Source organism: Anticarsia gemmatalis, chromosome 18 (genome assembly GCF_050436995.1).
Source record: "Anticarsia gemmatalis isolate Benzon Research Colony breed Stoneville strain chromosome 18, ilAntGemm2 primary, whole genome shotgun sequence".
NCBI classification, from domain to species: Eukaryota; Metazoa; Arthropoda; class Insecta; order Lepidoptera; family Erebidae; genus Anticarsia; species Anticarsia gemmatalis.
Genome location: NC_134762.1, coordinates 11323747 through 11347879, shown reverse-complemented (window position 1 = coordinate 11347879; position 24133 = coordinate 11323747). Strand labels below are relative to the sequence as shown.

Genomic DNA, 24133 nt, shown 5'->3' with positions numbered 1-24133 from the left:
AAATATTTTTTCCGTGTCGGAATGAAACTCACGACCTCTCGACGCAATGGTATCCTATTGGCGACTTTAGCCACTACACCATTTTTTCAAATAAAAGATAAAGATTTAATCTATGACTGTTATGCGAGAGTTCAGATAATCTGGATTTGTTGAACAACTTCTCCATGCTTATTTCTGTCAGATAAGAAGATTTTTCTTGGAATCCGTACAAAGTTTATTTGGAATATATCGTCGGTAAGATGACCCGTGCGAGTTGTTTCCGATAAAAATATCGAAACCAATACAGGAGATGGAGGTAGCCGTAATCCCTGCCCCTTTTTGTAACTAGAGGTGAATATATACGAGAGTATTTGTTTGTCTCGTGATTTCATGTCTTATGCCCGGTTTCTGAGTATATTTAGCGGTAGTTTTAACGCTATCGAATAGATAAACTACTGATAAATGTACCTCAGAAACCGGAGGTTAGTGAATGATATAATAAAAACAAAGACTTTTTAAACGACTAGGTTTGTGTTTGTTTACACAGTATTTAAAATAAAAGAAATACTGCTACCCTGTTTTGCTCGAAAGCTAGTGACACTCATTCATAAAAACTGTGAAACTGACCTTTAATTTGAAAAGAAGTTCTGTGACCTTTTACTTTTAATCATACATAGATAGATATATAATCACGCATGCTGTTCGCCAAGTTGTAGACAGAGACGTAAGACGACCATATTTCGCCATTAACAATGTTAGTTCCATGCAAATAGAGGCGGGCCTAGTGTCATTTGGTATCCATTACATCTTTAAATCGATACAAATATTCAATAGCTAGATGCAGTATACGAACAAAACCTCTAATGTGCACCAACCCGAGGTAAGAACTCGTAAGTATATAACCCATATGTTATCAGCAACGTCGCACCTAAGCCAACAATTTGTGAACTCTCAGGATTCCGATACTTTATTATATCCAGCGTGGAACTTCTCACATAATTCGACAGGTGAGATTCTGCAGAGACGTTTTTGTTGCTACACTTGAATTATAGGAAATGTGCTTTGAGATATTGAAGTGGAATTTGAGGCTAGGATAAGGAGATTAGACTAAGTATTATTTTTTATTTGAGTACTGGATTGTAAAAGAGGATTTTTGCTCAGTAGTGAGATCGTAATAGGTCAAAAATGTATCGTTATGATTATGCCTCTTAAATGTAATATGTGAATGGAGAAAGAGTTTTCAAATGTGTTAGTCTCATTATTTTCTTATTGAAGGTAGTGTAGTATGTGTAACAAATCATATTGCGAAGAATTAGGAATAATATCTGTGATACCAATCTCTGGCACAGAAGTGTTCTTATTCATCCTTTATCAAACAAACAAACAATCATAGAATAGTTATTTGTAACGTTTACGTCTTATAATTTCCAGTACTTTATCCACCTAGTATAATAGAATTTTACCTGAACATCCCAAAAACTGCAGTCACAATTTGGTAAAAAGTCGGTAGTGGCGTCGGATGTGAGTCGGTGGCTCTATTGATAGTCGGAAACTGGCGTGTGTGCGCAACGGAAGCGGAAACGGCCGGCGCCATTGTGACGCTGCGCCGGCTGCGGTCACATAGCGACGCCTGCGAAACTACCCCCTCACTGTAAGAGTACGCACAGATCGTATTGTCGAGCGATTACTGAATTAGGATTTGGTTGTCGGCAAAATTATCTTGAGGTGATCATTCTTGTTAAGTCCCGCTAAAATTGACTTGGTTGATTTGTTCAATAATCGTGGGGACCTAGACGTTTTCTTAAAGCGTTTCAGTCCCACTCCCGGGCAACGGTGTTCTTCCGAACAGGGGAGGGATTTGATCTTGAGTCCACCACACTAGCCAAGGTGCGGTTTGGGGACGATTCATGGCCTCAAGAAAAGTATTAGACACATTTTTATAGGTAGACATGCAAGGTTTCGTCATGAATGATATAAATATTCCGTTTCGAATGACGAAAATGATGACTGTTATGTATAAATCTGCATAGTTCACGTCGCTTCATGTATTGGTAATAATAACAGACTACCGATGCATGGCTACAAAGCACATTACACAATAGACAATACACAGTAAAAACCGCTGCAGTTCTTAAAGAATTGTCTGTAGAGCCTTTACAAGGTCCATTCAGAACAGTAGCAAGTTTTAATGTTCGTAAAGGCTTTAACTTTGACATCGCGGGCTTATGTTTGTAATCTGTGTGTCGCAGAGTACTGGCGCGGTACCAGGAACTTAGTGCTTCTAGGAGATTGTAATTGACAATGCATTTAGAGCTACTATGCCGATTGTTTAGATTACTGTTAACTTTAACAATCAATGGATTTTCTGTGTTCGAAGAAAACGCTGAAATAAGGTTTCAAACAGCAATATTTAATTTGTATATTATCTTTAGTATCTCTGATATGTCATGACAGTCCTTTAATTATTTTTCAAAAAGCAAAAATGTTATCTCGGAATTTAGTTTCCTAATTACGCCATTATAATAATTCTCATAATAAATGGACCCCAAAGCAAGACATTTAACCGAGGTCAAACTCAGGAAAATATGGTAATGCGGGTCTTACCCGGACAAGAATTCGCGTGGCATACAGCGCATTAAAGTTCCCGGGGTCATTCGGCTAAAGTGGCTCAAGTTAAATGTTTCACGAAAGGTACTAGTTGAATTCACTTAACCGTAATTCTGAATGGTAAATAAAATTTCACTGTTACTACCGCGGCCGAGCAATTATTTTAATTTGTGCATCGTAAAAGGCGACCGTAAACTCGAAATTGGCATATTTTAATAAACCAATTTGTCGGTGTTATTAGTAAACTCATTATGAAGCTTATCGTTGTGTTTACGTATACCTGGCTATCATTACTGTCGGTAGTACCCTCATTAAAACTACGGTGGTCCCAAGCTATAGATACATTAGGTTTGTTATTTCGAAGATGTGTGGAAATGACTTGTAGATATTGTATGTAGAAAACAAGTATTACTCAGTTTTGTGCTGAACTATGTTTTTTCAATTAAATTAAATGTAGCAGTATAAAATCTTGATTGCGAATCATATTTCACTAGAATCCATCAACTAGAAACATCAATAGCCAATTCTGTAGGTAGCATATCCCCGCATTCATAGATGCTGGGCTTTTCTCTCCTTACACGGGATGGTGTTTACCGTAGCCGGATACGGTAGAGGCCTTATTGATGGCCGGAGGTCGCGTCAGCCGCGGGCCCGGAAGCGGCGCCATTGTGCCGCTCCGGCTTTGCGTCTGACAACTACCAGGCGCCCAGAAAATAGAAGCGTTTGACGGAGATCTCGGGAGCAAGCTCTCTCTTGTAAATTGCCTGTATTACTCTCAGGCGACTTGCAAAGCTTTGCCGAAGTAGGTCGCTTATAATAGTGGTCATGTCTTGAGTGGTTTGTGGATAATTGCTGTTTATTTTCTGACCCCTATTGTCTGGGCTTTCAAACTTTCTTCGTTATTTATTGTAGGTGTTGTTACATTCACACAGTTTACTGTAAAAACTGAATGTAGGCAGACTTTGGTGTTTAATTATTATTTAAATTTAAAAATGATGTACATACTTTCTAAACTAGATATTCCAGTGACGTTGGATCCCAAAATATGTAGGATTCTCAAAAATAATTTTGAATAGCGAAAATTGGGGTTAATACAAATATTCTAGTAAGTTTAATCAGGCACACAAAAGAAAACTCGAAGTCCTTAGAATATTGTTGACCACTAACCCGTTCCCTGCAGTTGTCAGGCACTTGACTCGTTGCAGGTATTGTGCAATATGCAGTACAAAGCAGCTCGTTTATCACAGCAGGCCATTATTTACTGAAGTATTGTCGACGCAGCCGATATCGACTGTGTAGGGCGCTATTGTTACTCCACGTTAAATATGCTACCCTGGTAGATATGTGGAGTAAATTATTATGGATTGTTATGGACTGAAAAAGGCATTAATCGTTACTTAAAAACTTTCAAGCATTGCAAAATATTATGTTCTTATATTGCAAAAACACTGAAAAGAAAAAAAAATCTCAAAATGATGTAATGTTCTAGGCAAAGTACGAAACCGACAATTTGTGGACAAATTGGTTTCCTACCAATAATTAATTTAGTTTAAACAAAACACTGACCGACCGCGGTGCACTTTGTTACTTCGACAAGCACGTTACATTTTCCGTTGACTAGATTCATATTGACAACTGTGAAAGATTAATTAGCATTTTTTAAAGTCCTTTTTACTCCTTCGATACGTAAACTCTCAAATATCCTTAATATTTTTATCTTAATTCTAGTTTTTACCGGTATTTATATAGTGGTAGTGAAAACTGACTAACAATTATATTTTTTTTTAATTGAAAAGCCCGCAAGATTTTTACAGGAGCTGACCTATTTCATATTTCAATATATCTCTCTAAAAATGGTTCTATCGAGTAAGCCATCATATCTACTTAACGTTATAATCTCTACCAATGAGTTCGGCTTTACGATAATTTAATTTGGAGGTCCCATACTATGAGTTTGGGATAACAAAGGTGTCTAATTAGAGCACCTGTGCCTCTACAAGTTAGGGACATAATTGTTGGGACCATGTAAGGACCCCTTTTGCATATAAAATGTATGCCAGATTTGCGGAATAAGGTTTACCGAGCGACTTACGGGTTAAAGTCGTGCGGCTATAATGAGTTGTCCTCTAACCGTTAACGTAATAGTTTTTGGTAGTCAAACAAAGTAATATAATTTTAGGGAAACGTTTGGAGTTGGTTATTTATTTTTGTGACAAAATTAATTCTTCTTTGGTACCTTACCGTACGTATTTACTACCTGAACTTTGTTTTTTGTAGTCCTTTCAACACCCAAAATTTTAATGTATGCACATTTTTGAGTTCGTACCAGGACCTTATGAATGACAAAGAGGCAATAGCATTCGGAACTACTAAACGAAAACCATATAATTTATCTCTATTTTATCCTTGAACGTTAGCGGTATTCGATAAAAAAAGACAAAAACGTCTTGAGAAGTGCCATGACTTTTGAAAGTTAATGAACCGGAAAATATAAAACAAAAGAGTTATGGTGACATTTCTTCATAAGTACCAGGGTATAATAAAGTAACAGGAGTTCTCGCATAAAGGGTCGCAGTTGCATACGCTTTTTTGTATGACGAAGGGATGGAAGGCGGGGCGACACGACAGAGTCAACAAATAAAACTGTTGTATTCTACATAAACGGCAACGCCTTAAAAAAGGGCCCCCACTTGCATTATTCATACGGATGCTAATGGAAATGGCAGGTCTTAAAATTGTAGACGTAAACAATGGCGAAACTTTATTGTTTTTGAGACGCGAGGAAGACTGACAATGTTCGTGAACATTTTTGCGAGAGCTAAAATGAGAGTATTTGTCGACAATTAACGAATACATTTTGCCCATTTTATGACGAGTCGGGACAATGAGAGCCGGGGAGTCGCTCACTGAGTGTTTAGTAGGTAATATTTGACAATGTCGTATTGTTTTATAGCGAATCGGTAAACAAACTGGTGTCGGGGGCTTTGTGGAATTGATAATAATATTACACGCGGATTGAATGCTTCATAAATTGTGGTTTGTTTGCTTTTGTTTGTATACCGTTCGTAGCATTGTTTTTGAACGATATTTATTTGAACCTGTTGATACTGAAATATTGATGATGCTAAAATAATCTGAGCTTTTTCTTATTATTTGTTCACACATTTTAAATTGAATCCATATTTTTCTTATATGCCAACCCTTTTGTGCTTACACAAATGATATGTTATTATTAATACTTAAATAGGTAAAAAAAAAAAAATAAGACATACATGCAACCATCCCGATATATTTATACCATTCGAATTGAATGAATGAGCTCGGTAACAATATGAATGAATTATCACTCGACCATCACTCATTTATGTACTCCTGGTAGCGGCGCTGTGGATTGATTGCGTCACTGAACCGGCTATCATTGGTCGACAATGCTGGGTATAATATGAGACCAACTGATAAATTGCACGAGTCGTTTAAAACAGTTTAAATAACTATAATATAGTTATCAGCTGGTTAATTAAAAGTTAACGATTTCTAAAATTTCCACTTTTACATTTCTACGGTAGAAAAAAACTATGGGGACGTCTCTAATAACGATCGCTACACACTTCTTTTGCTCTTTTACTCATCTCGTTATACATGGTTGTTAGTTGCCAATACCACGCACTTTTTCTTTTTCAATAGGACTGACATACGACGAGTACTCACAAAGTGAAAGCAAAGCTCGGAATATCGCTCCCTCTATTTACCGTACTTTTTTAAAAACGGAAAACGAGCCTGAATTTTTGTGATAATAATATAAGTGCAGCATTAAAACGTTTTTCCGTAAAACACCAAGTAATTAGGACAGTCGAGGAGTTTTCTATTTAAAAACCGCCAGGAAACTGTGATATCCTCTTAACTATGCTCGCCCGAGCGCATCCCCCAGTGGCCACTTAAATGCATTCACAGAGAGAGGGTATTTTAATGTCTGCCGGCAAAATCCTCTTCTAAGAAAAAGAATCCAACAAAATGCTGGTATTTTCTGTTCTTCGACGTAAAATAGTCATTTTCTGGCTCTCCTTGCGACTCATGCATTTTAAATGTCTTAAAACCACCTGTTTTCACTCATATCCAATCTTTAAAACTATCCCATAGGCTATTATGATGTTTTTCCAGAGAGTTCAAAAACTAGCACTTGAAACAATTCACACATTTTATAGTATTCATGATAAGAATATGCAACAGACAGATGCTCTTCGAATTACCAATGAACAAAGGGGAAATAATATACTACTAGGATCCTACCACTATTATTTGATGGGACTAACATAAATAAGAGTTAAAATAAAATGGTATCAAATGTACCGGGGGCACAGTAATAAGGAGAGTTGTGGCGGGCGAGGCGCCTGCGGACGACACCATGCAATATTGATGCGGTGGCGGAACAGATCGCCGGTGGCGAACGTTGGCGAGCTAAACAGACGGCTGAAATACGCTGCAATATCGTCAGGTAGCTCCCACTACATTATGGCGCCTTAGTACTTGCAATAATAGCATTGTTGGGGTAGCCAGGAATACCACGAAAATGTTAGCAGCGATAGAGTAACATAATATAAATAACTTGTATTCGCTTCATATAATGTACCATTCATTAATCTGCCTTGTCTAGTGGCCGCAGCATCAATTAGATATACATTTTCTTTAAGAACTGTGAAAACAAAATAAAAAATATTTCACGCAAAATATAAGAATTTTAAATTTTGCAATAATTTCAGGGTGGTTTATAATTTGCCGTTTACCGAATGTAACAAAGTAATCTGCATAAAAAATTACAGTGTAAACAAATAATAATCTGCCAAGAAAATTCACTAGACTGGCTTTATTTCTCTCCCTAATTTCAAGAGTGACTCATCCAAATTAGTTTTTTGCCGCAAATCCCTCATACATATTCTAATTTCATTAGACATTCACTGGTAAAAAGAATATAATTCTTTAGCCAACTAGTAGAAAAGCTTAGTATTTGAGGGTTATACAGACCGTTTGACGAGACTTTATGTTCGCACTTGCGTTATTAGGATAGCTCCAACGCTTTTAAAACGATTACAAACATTTCTGTGTAAAGGCAAGCTTTAATCGGAGCGTTTGCTAAAACGGAACATCGAATAGTTTCATGTATTACGAGCTCGGTTTTGGGCTTTCCAATGTTTATATTACACTAGCTGACCCGCGCAACTTCGCTTGCGTCACATAAGAGAGAATGCGTCATAATTTTACCCGTTTTTGTAACATTTCTCGTTGCTACTCCGCTTCCAATGGCCGTAGCGTGATGTTATATAGCCTATAGCCTTCCTCGATAAATGGGCTATCTAACACTGAAAGAATTTTTCAAATCGGACCAGTAGTTCCTGAGATTAGCGCGTTCAAACAAACAAACAAACTCTTTAGCTTTATAATATTAGTATAGATATTTCAAATATTACACCTTCAGAAGAAATATTTTTGGGGATAGTTACTTTTACTCTAAGTGATCCACTTTATTATGAATTACTTCCTTTTATGAAGTCCTGGTAAGCCTAGTTACGAAATAGCGGTAGTAAATTGGCGCAAATTGCAACAAAGTGGCCGGGACGTGCGGCCTCTCGGACTAATTCTCTCGGCGCGATTTAACGCCATTGTTGAGCTGTCCCACCGCCTACAATCGACTCTTGTTAGGTGCTGCCACCCTGGTACACATAGTTACACAGCTTTGTGGCTCTTTAACATGATAACCTGGTTTTTCCTTAAACAGTTTCATTCAATACATATTTTTGCTATTTTTGTTATAAAAAGTAGGCTTATTTTTGTGTTAAATAAATATTATATTATTCTGCAACCATTTAGCAAATTTCAGAGAAAGATGGGCACCTCCGTTGCCGGGTCTCTCGTATTTAATTTTTCGCTTCCCCATTGTATATGACCATGACTCCACATTTTCCAAGCTACGTAACGTGTTAATTTAATTTCCATGTTCATTCGCGATTAAAATATAGAACGTTGTTTTATAAAACAGCTATATATTAAATGTAACTTAACTACAATGTTGCTTGGTACGTACATACCAGTAGCAATAAACAATGCGCTGTCTGATTTTATTCTAAAGTACGCGAAGCCCGAAACACTTAAAGAGATAAAATCTACTTACAAACTTCCTTTTACATATTGAGTTATAAAACTAGGTCATCTGAAAACAAATAATCCTTTAGAAATCAGTTATTTGAATCAAGTTTCGGCAATGTATTTTGTAATAATCTACGAGTACGTTCCTATGTAATGATATTTTCCCCGTAGCATTTTCCTTAACGTTTTATTTTCGCGTTGCCTATGGTTTTCTTACGTTAAACGTCTGTTTTCCTCACATTTGATGTTGTTTCATATCTCGGAGAAATCCTACTTGAAAGATATGTGTTGTGATTCATGTCGACGTTACTTCAAAAAGTTTTCTCGATAAAAGGAAGGACAAAGAATAAGTATGTTATTATATTAACTGCCTCAATGGTTATGTCGGTTGTGTATACGAATGTTGATTATGAGATCGTTCAGAAAAACCTTTACAGGATTAGTTGAGTCCGGTATGTCAACTATTTTGTATATCTATGCTTATCTCTTTTAGACCAGTGCGAAATAAATTGTACCAGGAGTAAAGAAATTATACAACCCGGCTAACCAAGATCACATAAACTAAAGGAGTTATTTCATTGAGATTACGGCGGGTTTGAAATCTCTGAGTAAATTCTGCGTTGTCGTTAATAATGAAGGTCTCATAATGTCTGCCGGGAGTGCTAAGGGTTGCCACCACCCTTTGTTCGGGGCTCCCGGGCCACTTTATTTGCCCACTCTGTCTATCTGTTTATGATTTGGGTCGTCGAAATACGACAGTTTTACTGAGCTTCCATTAAATATATAATTAATTCTATGAATGCCTCCGGTTGTTTCTATGACTTGATGATTGCGCTTTGGTTTCGTGGTTGCCACCTAATTTAGGATCGACTTCATCGTCGACTTGCATCACTTTACTTATACTGTTCTTTTTTTCTAAAATGTAGTATTTTTTCATCAACCATAAAATTTGTCATATTCCACACCAGCATTATCTTGACAAGTAAATTAGGTACATGATTTAAAAGTCTAACCTTGAATTCTTCATCATATGTCTCATTACATTGTACAACTTTCTGATTAAATATTAATATTCTCCGCAAGATTTTCATCTTAGGTTTCTAAACGAGATCTCTCTCCCGTAATACCTCTTCAACTCAAAAGATTGAACAACACATCTCAACGACTGGGCTGTATAAAATATTGCTTAAATTAATTTATTCCAAGGGCGTCAAAAGCTATTTAATTACAAAAAGTTATAAGAAAAGTTGTAGATATTCGTCCGGGGAAGACTTGTCGACCTCGGCCTGTAAACAGAAGTGTTCGCAAGTAAATTACACTTTTGCGGCCGTGGATGTTTGTGGAAGAATAAGTTCAACCTTCTCTGATATTATGTTAGCCTGGTAGTGGAGGGAAATGATTACTTTTGTAAAAATAGTTCGTTATTTCTATGATTAAATAGACAAGGCATTAAGGAGATGTTTTTTGTAACGTTAATACTATTATGGCTGAGATTTTTTGTAGGAACGTGATATCTAGTGCGTATCAGATGGTTGTTATTCAACTTTTAGATGCACATCATCTTGTGTGAAAATTAATTTATCTGTTTATTCTAAAGACGTAAAGAACAAGAGATACATTCTCATTTTATAAAGTACTAGCTGACCCGCGCAACTTCGCTTGCGTCACATAGGAGAGAATTGGTCATAATTCTCCCCGTTTTTGGAACATTTTTCGTTGCTACTCCGCTCCTAATGGCCTTAGCGTAATATTATATAGCCTATAGCCTTTCTCGATAAATGGGCTATCTAACACTGAAAGAATTTTTCAAATCGGACCAGTAGATTCTGAGATTAGCGCGTTCAAACAAACAAACTCTTCAGCTTTATAATATTAGTATAGATTTTATAAAGTATAGATTTCGCAATAATTTAATCTTCCTAGTCTTTAACTTAAAACAAAAATTATACTCGTTAATATTCCTCAAAATTATAATTTTGAAATTTCTTCGTAAAAATTAATCCGGTCCCACCTGGTTTAACTTCGAAAAGTCTTACTTCATTTATAATTAAAGTTATTAAACAGTGTTGCCGGCTCGACAAAAGTTTCATAGATAATGTCGTTCGACTAACTAGGATAACAGGATTTTAAGGAGTTAATGGTAGTCTTAAGTCAGTTATTTAGACGGTGATAAGTATCTTTGAAAAGTATATTGTCACGTTGATACTTTAATACTGTGTACTTTTTAATAGGCTTATATTTGAAACTGAGCAGTGTTTATTAACCCTTCCAAACAGTTTGTTTTTTTACCCTTATACATAAAATCCGTAGAAACTTTATTTATTTATTTATTTATTTAATCTACCTATTATTGAAACATGAGCAGTGATAGCCGAGTGGTATAAGTTGACACCTCCCACACAAGTGGTCGCAGGTTCGAACCCAAGGCAACACACCAATTACTTTTCGAAGTTATGTGTGTATTAGAAATAATTATCACATGCTCCAACGGTGAAGGAAAACATCGTGAGGAAACCTTGCATGCCTTAAATTTGTTTAATACATTTATTGAGGGCATGCAAAGTCCCAAACCCGCACTTGGCCAGCGTGGTGGACTCAAGGCCTAATCCCTCCCTCATTACGGGAGGAGACCCTTGCCCAGCAGTGGGACATTAATGGGTTAAATTTATTTTTATTTATTATTATATTATTGAAATATTACTGCTTTCAAAGCTTTTAAATTAAAAGCTAATGCCAAGATATCGTTTTCATCAGAGGTTAATAGTATTCAATAAACGTATATACCAACAATTTATTACTATCGTATCGTGAAAATTGACGACATACGAAATACCCGCCAATATAAAATAGTTTATTCAGTAGCTACTTAATGGCAGCCACTAAACTCGTCTGCGCTGAATGTTTTATCAGTACGTGTGTTAGAAACTAGTGGAATACTTGACTAAGTCACGAACATGCTGTTCATGTGTTTAGCCATCGATCTTCGTTATGTTCATGTACTCCTGGTAGCGTAAGGAGCAGTGTGTGCCATATTTAGGAAATTAAACACGAGCTTGGTTCTCAAAGTAGTTTAAGCATCTTGATTTCGTCAGCATATAACTCTCCTTTCCAAAAATAGGTTGAATTTGATTTCTTTGGTTTACCTTCGCCAACCAATCATTTTTAACTTTTTAAATCTCCACAGTGCAGCAAAAGGTAGGCATTTTTGTGAGACTCCCAAAAAAAAGTCATGATAGAATTTACAATTAAATATAATCCGTATTTACCTTTACTTGTTTGAATATTGCTGTAAATAAACTCTAAAAGCATTGATTTCCTTCATTAATTAAAATAAAACAAGCCTGTTTTTACCTTCCTCAATCTGACGGGTGAAGGGTTGACTTAGGTAAATAGGTCGTGGCGCGGGTCGACTACTTTCTTGATAGCCAAGACCTGCTGCTATTGACGACAAAATCTTTTTTTTTAGTTTTTACTTGCAACTTTAAACTATTTATAAGTTTTTCCGTATCCAACAAAAACATGTGTTTTGTATCTTTAAGCTTTCTATTACTGAAAAAATGATCGGAATTGCCTAAAAACAAACAAAGTGCAACGTTATTAATCAATGTTTATGCTAGTGAGACAAGATGAAGCAAATAAACGATCGCGTCGGTAAGAACGTAATTCGAAAAAAATAACCCTAATATTGTATGTTCTCTTACCCAGTTGTCGTATAATGTACAGTCCCAGGAGATCAGGGTGTGTTTCTAAATATCTAGAAATTAAGCTAAATTCAGTTTCAAGCAGAGTTTATCGCCATTTCGGAAATTCTCTGGTTGTTTGTAACCAACATATCAGTCCATTATCCCGTGCGAAGTACCAGGGTGGCATAACAACTGAAGCGTTTAATTATAATACATGGAGTTTAGCAACACCTCGAAGGATCGGCCACTTAATGTGTTCACAAACTTTGGCATTAGTACGTGTAACTTGTCATAGTTTATATTGATAGGGATCTTATAGGCATTTTGATGCGTGTAAATTATGTACAGGGACCTCTATCGGTTTGTTGAACTTATGAAACTGTCAATTGAGAATTCTGGAGGTCAATTTCGAGGGCAAACACGTCTGTGATATTACTATAAATTCTTAATAAGATTTTGATATCGTTGTGTTAGCCATGGCATTATATTGCGAGACCTATATAGTTTTCCCCAGAATAAATATAAAATATTTTTAGCTCTTTAGGAGTCTCACTACTGGGCAAAGACCTCCCCTCTTTCCTTCCAAATATGTCTATCTTGTGCCATATCCCTCCCTTAGATAGACCGGCAAATCTATTAGCTCTTAAAATGTTATCCAAATCTCAATAACGAACCAGCATACTTTCACAGTTATTATATTAGTGTGTAATACAAAAATCCGTATATAAAAAGTATGTTAGTACGTAAGTCGTAAGTCGGTGGGCAGATGTACAAACACTTGCCAATGGCGGCTCTTTAACGCTAAGCGATGTCCATTCATCTCGCTAAGTTTCGCCAACAAAAACTCACTCTAACTATCTACTAACTATAGATAGTTTACTTAAGGGTTGGTCCTCATGAGGCGTATAGTTTGCTGCTTATTATATGAGGAAAAAACATCTTGCATGAATATGGCATTTAAATATTTTTACTTCTTGGTGTTTGATTAAAAACTGGAATACCATGTAGGTATTTCTTTAATAATTAACACGCCATATATGCCGACATAATTTATTAGCATCTCAAATTACTCCCTAATAATAAAATTCTCTATGACCCATAATTTTACCATTTGACCCATAATGTGTAAAGCAAAATACAGAATCAAAACAATTGAATTCATGCTTCGGTGCACATTTAAGAATTCACCGAAATGTGCTGGTTTTCCACTCATTTACTTATCCTATGTAAACAAATCTTTACGGCTGTGGGTTACTGTTTGTCCAGTGAGAACGCACCCTTACTGTTACTGGAGGGTGAGAATTAGGTGAGCTTGCCCTTCGCTCATTATATTGCTATTTAATCCCAAATCATGAGTTAAATAAATGTTTCACTACTGTGATTATATTGTTTTAGTTGTCTTTTGCACATTGCTGAAACGTTACTTTAATTATACGAAGTAATTTATACCTACTAGGTATTTTTTTAATCCATGAGTGTCCCACTGCTGGGCAAAGGTCTCTTCCCGAATGACGCAGGGGTAAGGCCTTGAGTTCACCACACTGGTCAGTGTGGCTTATTTTTTTTTTTTATTTATTATTGCAATGGATTGTTTACAGTAACCGACTGAAAATAAAAGGTTATCATTTGACTGCCTCCGTGGCGCAGTGGTTTAGGTCGCCACGCCGATACCACGGCAACGGGAGGTCGTGGGTTCGATTCCCACACGGGACAATTATTTGTGCGATCCACAAATAATTGTTTCGGGTCTGGTTGTGCTTTGTGTCCGTTGTTTGTATGTTTGTAAAAGTCCCCGCGGCACAAGAGCAATTCTTAGTGCGGGAGTTGTCTTTTATTAAAAAAAAAAAAGAATTTATGAATCCGCTTAAGCTAGAGTTTACACTGAATTTGTTATTAAAATTGTTTTCACATTTTTACAACGAAATCCCTAGGGTTTGTTGTATTCTTAATTCCTAATCAGTGCTTTACGCTGTAAACATCAGCTTACAATTTCTAAAGAACAAGTATCCTTTAATTTGTATATTCAGCAAAAAGTCAATTTATTTCAGATGAAAAATAAACGAGTTTTTCGCGAAAGTCGCTCTTAGTGTGCGTTCCCAATACATTTGTCAATGATAAACTGAATGGTGCCTCGAAGAGCACTTATGTGCCTTCCATTCAGGACTGAGTGTCTTTTTTATATTATAGAATAAATAAGATTTTTTGATAAAAAAATAAATATTTACAAACGTTTTTATTCGAAATCATGAATGGATTTTTATCCTTGAACGAGTGGGTCATTTAGAATGTCATTGAAATGAAACGGTAGCAAGAACGCTACTACTATGTCTTATACAATTTTATCAACACATAAAAACAATACTTTAAAAAACGCGAAAATTAGTAATCATTTAAATTAGCTACGCTGTAATTGAAAAAATTACAGTTTGTTTTTTCATAAAATATGGTATGCAAGTAGTTAATAAACCTAGATTTAAACAAGATACTAAACAAACAGACAAAGACGTAGGCAAAAAGCTGGTAAAAAGTACATCTACTTATCTACACAAGACATCTTTCTACAACAAAGACCGACTCCCAAAACTCTTACATTTTAAGCTGTAACCATTTGCAAGGTTTTATCTATCAGTATTTATTTTCCGAACCTCTATTTAATCTATTTAGAACTTGTAGTACTCGGTACCCGTGACGTAAGTATACAGTAGGAAAACAGCCAGCCTGCCCGATAAATATCTCATGAATAAGAATATTGCATTACGTATTCCCTAAGAGTGTCCTCTCGCACGGAGACTGGAAACTAATTTAGTTTAAACCGTATGTTTATATATTGCGCTTTGAAAATCACTGGTATTCGATACTCCATGTATATTTCCGTTTTTAATGTCCGTTTTCTGTAGCGTTTTAGTAATGCCTGCCGCGCAGCGGTTCTGGGTTCGAATCCTTTATTGGACTAAAAAGTTATTTCTGAGTGTTTTTGTTTAATTTCTCAGGGATTGGCCGACGTTTGAAGTTGAGTGCCTCAGTAAATCCGTCGATGCTGCGCCTGACCTCTCACTAGCCGCGTCGGATTTGCTGTCCCACCAAACTATGAGAGTAGAGAAATAGAGAGTGTATCTATGTAATGTGCTCACATTGGAAACTGGCCGCCACAGTCGAATATCGGCCAGGACAACATTCATTTATGTCTTTCTATATTCACTTGTTGAATATTTTTAATGATTGATTCAGTTTTTGATTTTATGTTGCGTACCGATGACAGTCTGAAAAAATATATGCCATATATTTTTAAAACGAAATATGTGAATTGAATTTAGTTTTTTGCTGCCATCGTTTTTTATTGTTGACAATATTTTATAATGTTTCGACATCGCTGTCCTAATTTTTAAGCTTGTGCGATTTTTACATCGATTGATTGGTTTACACGGTGTAGATACATAGTGTTAGCTATAGAAATACGTGTGGATAGAGCAAAAAATTTACAATCTATGAAAGCTCCTGCTTTTATCTGCAATGCTCTTTAATAGCGTTAATTTCAGTTATCTTTGAGCCCTAAATAAATAATATAAGGGATGAAACGTACTATGCAAACACTTTAAAAGTATTCCTTTTCCTAAATGAAGATAAATTCTCATAAGCGATTTCATGAATATATAAATGTGCACATTAATTGAATACAACAAAATTTTGTTGTAAACAAACCATATTTTTTATTTTATCCATTGTTTTCTTCCTCCAAAGTACTAGGATAACAGGAAGCCACGTAGCTATACTGTAGTAACATGTGCGTATGTGTGGCGTACGTGCTTTAACATGGCCGACTCAGCTGTCAGTTGACATTTCGGTTAAAAGCGTTTCGAGCTAATAGCCCGTGATCCTGTTTATCTTCATAATGGCACTGGTACATGCATTTTTACTTTGTGTAACGACAAGGGAATTTATTATTTGTCACAGTTTGTTTAGTGTCCCTTTTTATTTACAAAGTATAGCAAAAAAGATTCGGCCATTTTGTGTTTTTTGTGTTACATGTTTATGTTGAGATAGTTTGCGTTAACAATCTCTATTTCACACAAACATAACTTACTACTGCGTGATTGGTTGAAAATATGTTTTTTAAATTTTTAAGAAGAGTGTGCTATCTCGCTTTCACATAAATAAAATATGGAAAAAGAAATAAGTTAGTAGTGTAATAATGCAAGGTTCGCTAACAAATCTCGATTTGCATTTATTTAATAACAAGGCGTGATATCCTATGGTTTCTATTTGAAAAACGTCGTTCATGTAACATGTAATTTTTAAATCTCAGTTTTACCCTTACATTAAGAAGACTTTAGTACCAGGAGTTCATAAAGGTTGAGAAGTGTTTAGCTAATAGGGTGGGACGTTCGCGCCCTCGAGGGAAATCTGAACTTCGATAGTTCTTTAGTAAATAGCTTTTTTGTTCGAAACGACAAGGCTTTAGCAAAAAAAGTAACAAGGTTTATAAACGAGAAATTGCTTTGTATATGGCATTTAATCAAGATTTTGCTGTATTATATTCTTTTCCTTTGTGACAGTATATATATTTCTACTTTTACTTAAAATAATATCAGAATTAATTCATTTAGTGGCCACAAACTCAATAACCCAAATCACAAAAACAAAAGTTGTTGACGTTTGAGCCCATTTATTTTATTAACGGTAAAGTCTATTGGCGTGACGTCACCGCGCCGGTGAAGGGTTAACTTAACCCGCGTCAACCCCATGGCGACCGCGGGATAAAATAAGCACTTGTTTTTGTCCATAATCGAGCCCATGGAGAACGGAATTGCTTCCCAGAATTAATTATAACACGAAATGAGGGCTATTGATGGATATTTCTTTGATTTTTGATGTAATTTATATTGATTGCCGGTGTTTTGACAATATAATGAGTATTTTATTACGTGACAGAGAATAATATAGCTTGTTAACGACAAAAACCTTTTTAACTTACAATAATCTTGTTTTGAAGTGGTGTATTCTATTTTTGTATTAACTGGAATTGTTCCAAATAACTTATTTTCTATGATAAAATCAGCTAAACTAGAATTTTCGAGGACAATAAAATTATTGACGATTTTCTTGATTTTATTATTCATTGCACTAAATAAGGAAATTATAAAACAATAAATTCTTACAACCCATCTTATATTCTGACAGCTCACAAGGTAGATTGAAACATGTTTGAGGTACTTACAAATTAATCGCTTTCAAACTTCCAAGCTTGCATACAACTTATTATAATACTTGAGAGGCGAATGTTTAACGAGGCCCGACCTACTATGACGTTGACATCGGGGATAAATCTGCACTCTACGCTCCCCATTCAACCGATCTCCGCCCCTAACCGCAGGGGGTTATGCAGCATCCCTTGTTGCGAACTGCCATCCTCTACGCTCTCTGACAGCCTGGTACTTTTATTGCATATTCATGGCCCTTTTAAGTTTTCGCAAACATTTCGCAGGAGTGCCGTGCGAGAGGGATGGATGGTTTCTTTTGATATGTGTCGCGCGAACGGTACTCGCTTTTTTAATACCAAGCCCGCGCTAGCCTCTTGTGTCCATGTCATTAATTTGCATGATACTAACAACTACTTGTATTTGGATTTATTCAAACAGAAAATGAGTAATGTGTACAGCAGACCAGCTTTTTTTAAAAAAAAGTCCAACTAGAGCTGTTTAATAAAACCGATCGAATAAATACACCTCCTTTGCATATCTGCGCGCCTAATGACCATGTGAATCCGTAATGCTCCGGGATTATCCCGAGGGATCTCATTTTCGCTCTGTAGAGAAAAAACAGCTGAGGTATTTTATAATACCCTTCGTTTTCTGTGCGCCTAGTAAAATGTGATCACGAATCCAACCCTTTGAAAATCCCTTTTTATTGAGTACAATTTAAAATTCCTATCATTAAGACATACCTACGATGTATTCATGCCTATACTGATGAAAACTTACTCTTTATTAGAAGGTGATGTATTTGCAGAATTTTAATCTAAACCTTCCAATATTGAATACTTCTTATGTGGAGAAAAAAACACCTTTGTTTCGCTGTGAATTCTAAACAGTAATATCTAATCCGTGTACCAGGATACTATGACTTCGTAGGAGATCAAACAAGCGACATCCATGTTTAGAACATTATAAAGGGAGCTCAATGGTATCCACCCCATGCTGTATCCCTTTCCATCCTTTTTTTTTTCTCTTTTCATTCTGATGGTGCTTATTATTAATGGTTTTAGAGACCGCCCCTTTTGCCAGCGTGATTTTTATAAAAGGGGAATATTTGACTCTCGTAAAATGACGATGCTTTCATGAGCATTTAGTGTCAAACCACTTGAAATGTCATAGTTTTTCTAAATTATAATTTAGCAAAAGACATTATAAAAGTTTTTCATATCAGAGTATCTTTTCAGATTATCACTAGATATCGTTGTGTTGCAGAATAATAGTAGCATTTTATTGACGCAAACCTTTTTCTTGGCGGAATCCCGAAGGAGGTCTATACCGGGTAAATCCGGCGGAGGCCAGTTAAAGGCGGAATTTCCGGTAATTGAGACTCGCTCACCGAAAACGTTTCTCGAAATCTCGCATTGTTTAGGATTCAGATATAATCCTGTAGATGTATTTTTGAGCCTTTTATGGCTACAAAGGTGTGTGTTTCCAAGCTACGAACTGGCTTTGGTGAAAGCGAGGCTAAGGGTAGGCTATTCAGATGAGGTCATAAATGCTGCATTGTTTATTTTATTTAATGTTTTAGATTGCCTCGCGGTGGTTAACGTGTCGCCACGCTGCTATCATTGCTTTAGGTTGAGCGTTCTATTCCCACGAAACAATTATTTGTGCGATCCACAAATAGTTGTATCGGATCTGGTTGTACTATGTGTCCGTCCGTTGTTTGTTTGTTTGTAAAAGTACCCGCGACACAAAAGCAATTTTTTGTGCAGTAGTAGTCTTTAAAAAAATAGTGGTCCTTTTAACTACTAACAATCAATACATTATGATCCAAGCCTTGCAAAATTTTGTTTTAAGAAGTACAACAGTGACTTAATTACAATTACGCTATAACTTCCTTATTAAGACAAGTCGTAGGATATTTATTTCTCTCAGTCCCAAACTGCTTCATTTCCAGCCAAAAAAATGGCTACACATAACAGTCTAAAATCAACTATGTAACATCAAACAGGAAAAATATTTCTATTTATAACATCGTTTGATCCTTCATGTGATATTAATCTAATATCGTTATTACATACACATATTTGGCATCTGACCTCTGCGGCCTGAGTGCGGATGTCTTGGCCTGAGGTCAAGTCTCTCATCACGAATTCATAGGCTCCTGACCGCATCGCACGCTGGCTAATATGATACGATGTAGATAACCTTCAGAGTGGGTACATTCAGGCATTCGTAAACATGATGTTTTGCTTCAAGAATACTTATTTTGTATTCACGTTGAATAGTGTGAAGAAATAATTGTAAGCGTATTATGGTTTTCTTTTTTATTTAAAGATTGAAATATCTCTTCTCTAGGGGAGAAAGGGTGGTACAATAATAGTCATGAAAATGTTTCCTTTTAATGAATGTTAAAGAAACATAGAGCATCGTTACGTAGAATAAGTAATTGGAGTACCGTAAAACTATATTACAAATGACGAAAACACGTTTCTGCTCTATAAAAACCCCGAACATTACTCGCAATTCGCATCTGTCAACGTGAAATCTTGGAAAAAAATATCCTCCCGTTTAGTCGGTTTAACAGGAAAAACAGGGTTTCCCTTCGTTCCTCCGTCGACCAGTGCACCGTACGATTTATCACACAGACGCGCGTGCGTGCGATTTTACTGCCACTTTGTCTCACTAAACTAATGCGGGGAAAACGCCTTTTTCAGCTATTTTCTTCGCTGTATTTGAAGGGTTTTTATGGCTATTCGCTGAGCTGAATAGACTTTACAAGCAATTACAGTTTTATAGCGGTTTTCGATTTGAATTTCGTTGCTAAGACGTTTTTTTCATCTCAAAAACAGACCTTATTTCCTCTCCACCCCGTGACGGCGTTCGAAATCTGCTACAATTTCTGCAGAAAGTTCTGACTCAAATGCAAAAACTCTGCAAAGTTATGGCGTACCAATGGTAAACGTCCGGAAGAGCTCCTACTCAGACATATTCTCCTGGTACTCGCAAGTCTCATAACCCATAAAATAGATAAATAATGTTCAAAACCCCATGGTTGTTTAGTTTCGCACCATAAATATAAACGTCTCATTCGTTTGAGTATATTTGCCGTGCCCAGGGGAGAGACCCGTGTCTGAGCGAGGGGTCTAGGCACTGAGATGATGATTGACGATGTAGCGAGCTACGCAAAATGATTTCTCTGCGGTTTACCGGGTTTCAGTTTAGATTTTTTGGTATTGTTGTTAAAATCCATTCATTTGATATGCGGCCACTATTCGGCTATTTTGGGGTTTCTAGCCCTGTAAAATAGAACTTTGGGAACGTGTTTAATTTTGTGCCAATTGTTCCCATACATAGCAATTTCTACTTCCGTTTCAAAGCCAAAATCTGACGATAGACACAGCTAACGTCTTCAACAAGCTATTCAAATAAAGTCGCCCCTCTAAAACGTCGTATCACTCAACGAGATCACCCGACAAATCTGTAAACTTCGAGAGCCACCCTAGCCTCCACTTAACCCTTAAGCGACGACGTTAAAAATTATGAGCTACGATAAAAACCGCCCGGGCAAAAAGCGCCGTGTAATCGCATACACCGGTAAACGGAACGACTGTCACTTATAAAACTGATTATTGCCGGTAGCAGGCCGGCGCGCGCCGTGCCGGTAATTTGATTGCTTGCCCGCCGGTTATTATTGCCGGTAACCGTATATCCGGACAGATCCGGTTATGACCTCTAATAATAATGTTGCCGCTCGACGCCAGTTATTTCATTAGTGGGAATGTAGAATTTTGTCGGACGTTGTAATTATATGTGACGTGTTATTATTTAGTTTACTGCGCATTCGGATATTGGACGTATTGTTATTAGTCGTAATTAACGCGACGGGGAAATAATTTGGTTGCGACTTTCGACCAAAACGTCGTTTGTTGGTACCGTTATTTCCAGTTTAATTAAAAAGCTGACTTGTCAAATTAGAGACTACTGCAGACGATCAACTGAATCATCTGAAATTCGTCGCAAATCGTCACAATTAAAAGTAGGCCAAAAAAAAATTGACAGTGGAAATTCCACGTCAGTAACATTCGTGTTCAAAACCGAGGCATAAAGGTAGGCATTAACATTCGCAGCATGTAATTACATGGAGTGGACGTCTAACGAAACCGAGTTCACCCGCTGGGAAATATTTCAGCCAGTATTAAAATGCGTTGACGTCAACGTTGCTACGTGTTTATTTTTACTTTCACTTCAAAATTGTGGTCGGATATGTAGAACTCCTGCTTGGTGCTGGTAACCTAGTAGCATATTAATTACTTGATGTCTTCTTTATTACGTCATTTCAGGGGTATGTTTTTATAATGTTGGGATGAATTTTTCAACCGCATTAATTATGAATGTTCAGTGCTGCGATCTTTTTAAAATTAGGTTCAGTATGCTGTAAGTATAAAATCATAAAGAGTTTACGAAATAATGAATTACTTAACAGCTGCTAGTCCAATTAAATAAATATACATTTATTTACAACAAGGCAAATTAACTTCACAGTTTTAAACAAAACGTACCTTAAGAAAAACCAATGATGCTCTCCAAATAAGATATTCAAAATCGATTTTAAACTCTCGCTACTTCTGAATTGTAGCTAAAACAATGCAAAAAAGATTTATTTTACATCTTAAAAACTTAAATACCTACAAAACTTTGTACATCCGAAAAATGCCCTGCGGTCAAAAAGAAAGCTTATTACCTAAGTAGATTACATTGCTGAATTATTACATTACCTATGGTAAATTTTCTGAGAGTACCCTCTCTAGGGATGCTCAATGATTAAGAAACCTTTGCGTATTTACTAAATCCCTCCCTCTTACCCTCTTGCCCTCCTATTGCGAGGGAGCGTAAATGTGAGTACATACTAGACAACTAGACCATTCTCTTGTAGCAAAATTTGCCGAGCCGAAATTCAACAAGAATTTTAATATTTCATCGTTATATACATGCTCTATTGTTATGGTGTTTATCGTTTATACTATAAAAAACATAATAACCTCTTTATACTACGGTATATGTACTATCAGCAAATATTATCAGTTAACTCAGACTATCAGCACCTGTGATAATAGCATAAGTATGCCTCTGTGTCTCTATCGGTAGTGTATCCGACTGCTGATCATGATGCCCCGCGTTTGATTCCTCGGGCAAAGTACTATTGGTATCTTCCTATTCAATTTTTAGTGTATAATAGTAGCCCGGAGTTTGGTAATTTTCCCGGAAAATGGAAATAGATTCGCCCCATTTAACATGAGACCAACATTGTTAATAATAAACATGAGCGTTTTCAATGCACTTCTGACTACACCTTCAGCTATAAAAAGCGTGATGGTATGTATGTATGTATGATCGTAGTTTCCCCTTATAAGAGCACAGTCTAGTATATGTAATTATATTAAAGTATAAAGTGGTCATAATGTGTACATATCTTGAACCAAACATGTGGTTTTAACGCGAAACTGAATAAAATTAAAACGATTCCACTAATTCACTCTGTTTGAATATTAAAACAGCATGATAAATGTTTCTGCATTTTAAATGCTCAAACCGAAATTAAATTATTATTTTAAGCTCGCGGTTTTGCGATGCATGAAATTAAAATGTACTTATTTTACGCATGTGTGGTGTTTGTATCATAATATTGTGTGCGTATAATACACAATTTTACTGTAATTAATTTATTATAAATTGTAATTAAACTATTTGTCACATTCAGTATACGCATTAATTTTACATGTAGTTTCACACACTGCACTGATTACGCAAAAACTGTAAAATCATTTGCTAAATGTGTGCTACAGACAATTACCACTAATTCTATCTCTCTCATTACATAATTGAGTTCCCCTCACTACATCGCCCGTACGTTTAGCGCTAGCTAACACTCCCCTATACTCGAAGCAACAACTATCAACCCCATGGTAAAAACAACTCTTCTATTTTCATGTTCGCCTAGTACCGCAACACCATAAGGGTAAAAACACCATTGTTAATCGATCGTGACGTCACGCTAGGGTGCGCGAAACCCCATGGCTGTAGAAAGAGAGGTACTTTCGTAGAGTGAGACACCAATATTATGTAATACTCCGTTACATCGTTAGCTTGTCTAGTTATTTATTTCCCATATTACAAAAACGCCATTTCCATATAATTTATGCAATGTATATGGCATAAAACGGAGCTTGTTAGTTGTTAGCTATTTTTCATGTTCTTTGCTGACACCATTGTGAGGAACACAAAAGGCCGGGGTACCAGGCGAGCAGAGGCTATACAGAGATTGACCGATCGCGCAAATTGAATGTCCGTCGAACACGACGGGGACAACACCCCATTGTCCCGGCGGCTTTTCAAGATACACCCAATATTTCATTCGGTCACAAAATGCTCTATCGATAGAAAAAAATGAGGGAAAACCAAAAGACGTTACAATGGCCATTTGCGAGCACTCAAGCGTGCTCCCCCGTGGGCCAAGTAACAAATAAATAA

The 24133-nt window shown here is 36.4% G+C and overlaps 1 protein-coding gene across 10 annotated transcripts in view; it reads left to right on the top strand.

Moving 5' to 3' along the window:
- Positions 1-24133, top strand: part of rg (A kinase anchor protein rugose) — a 399649-nt gene that overhangs the window by 92128 nt on the left and 283388 nt on the right. The window lies entirely within an intron of this gene.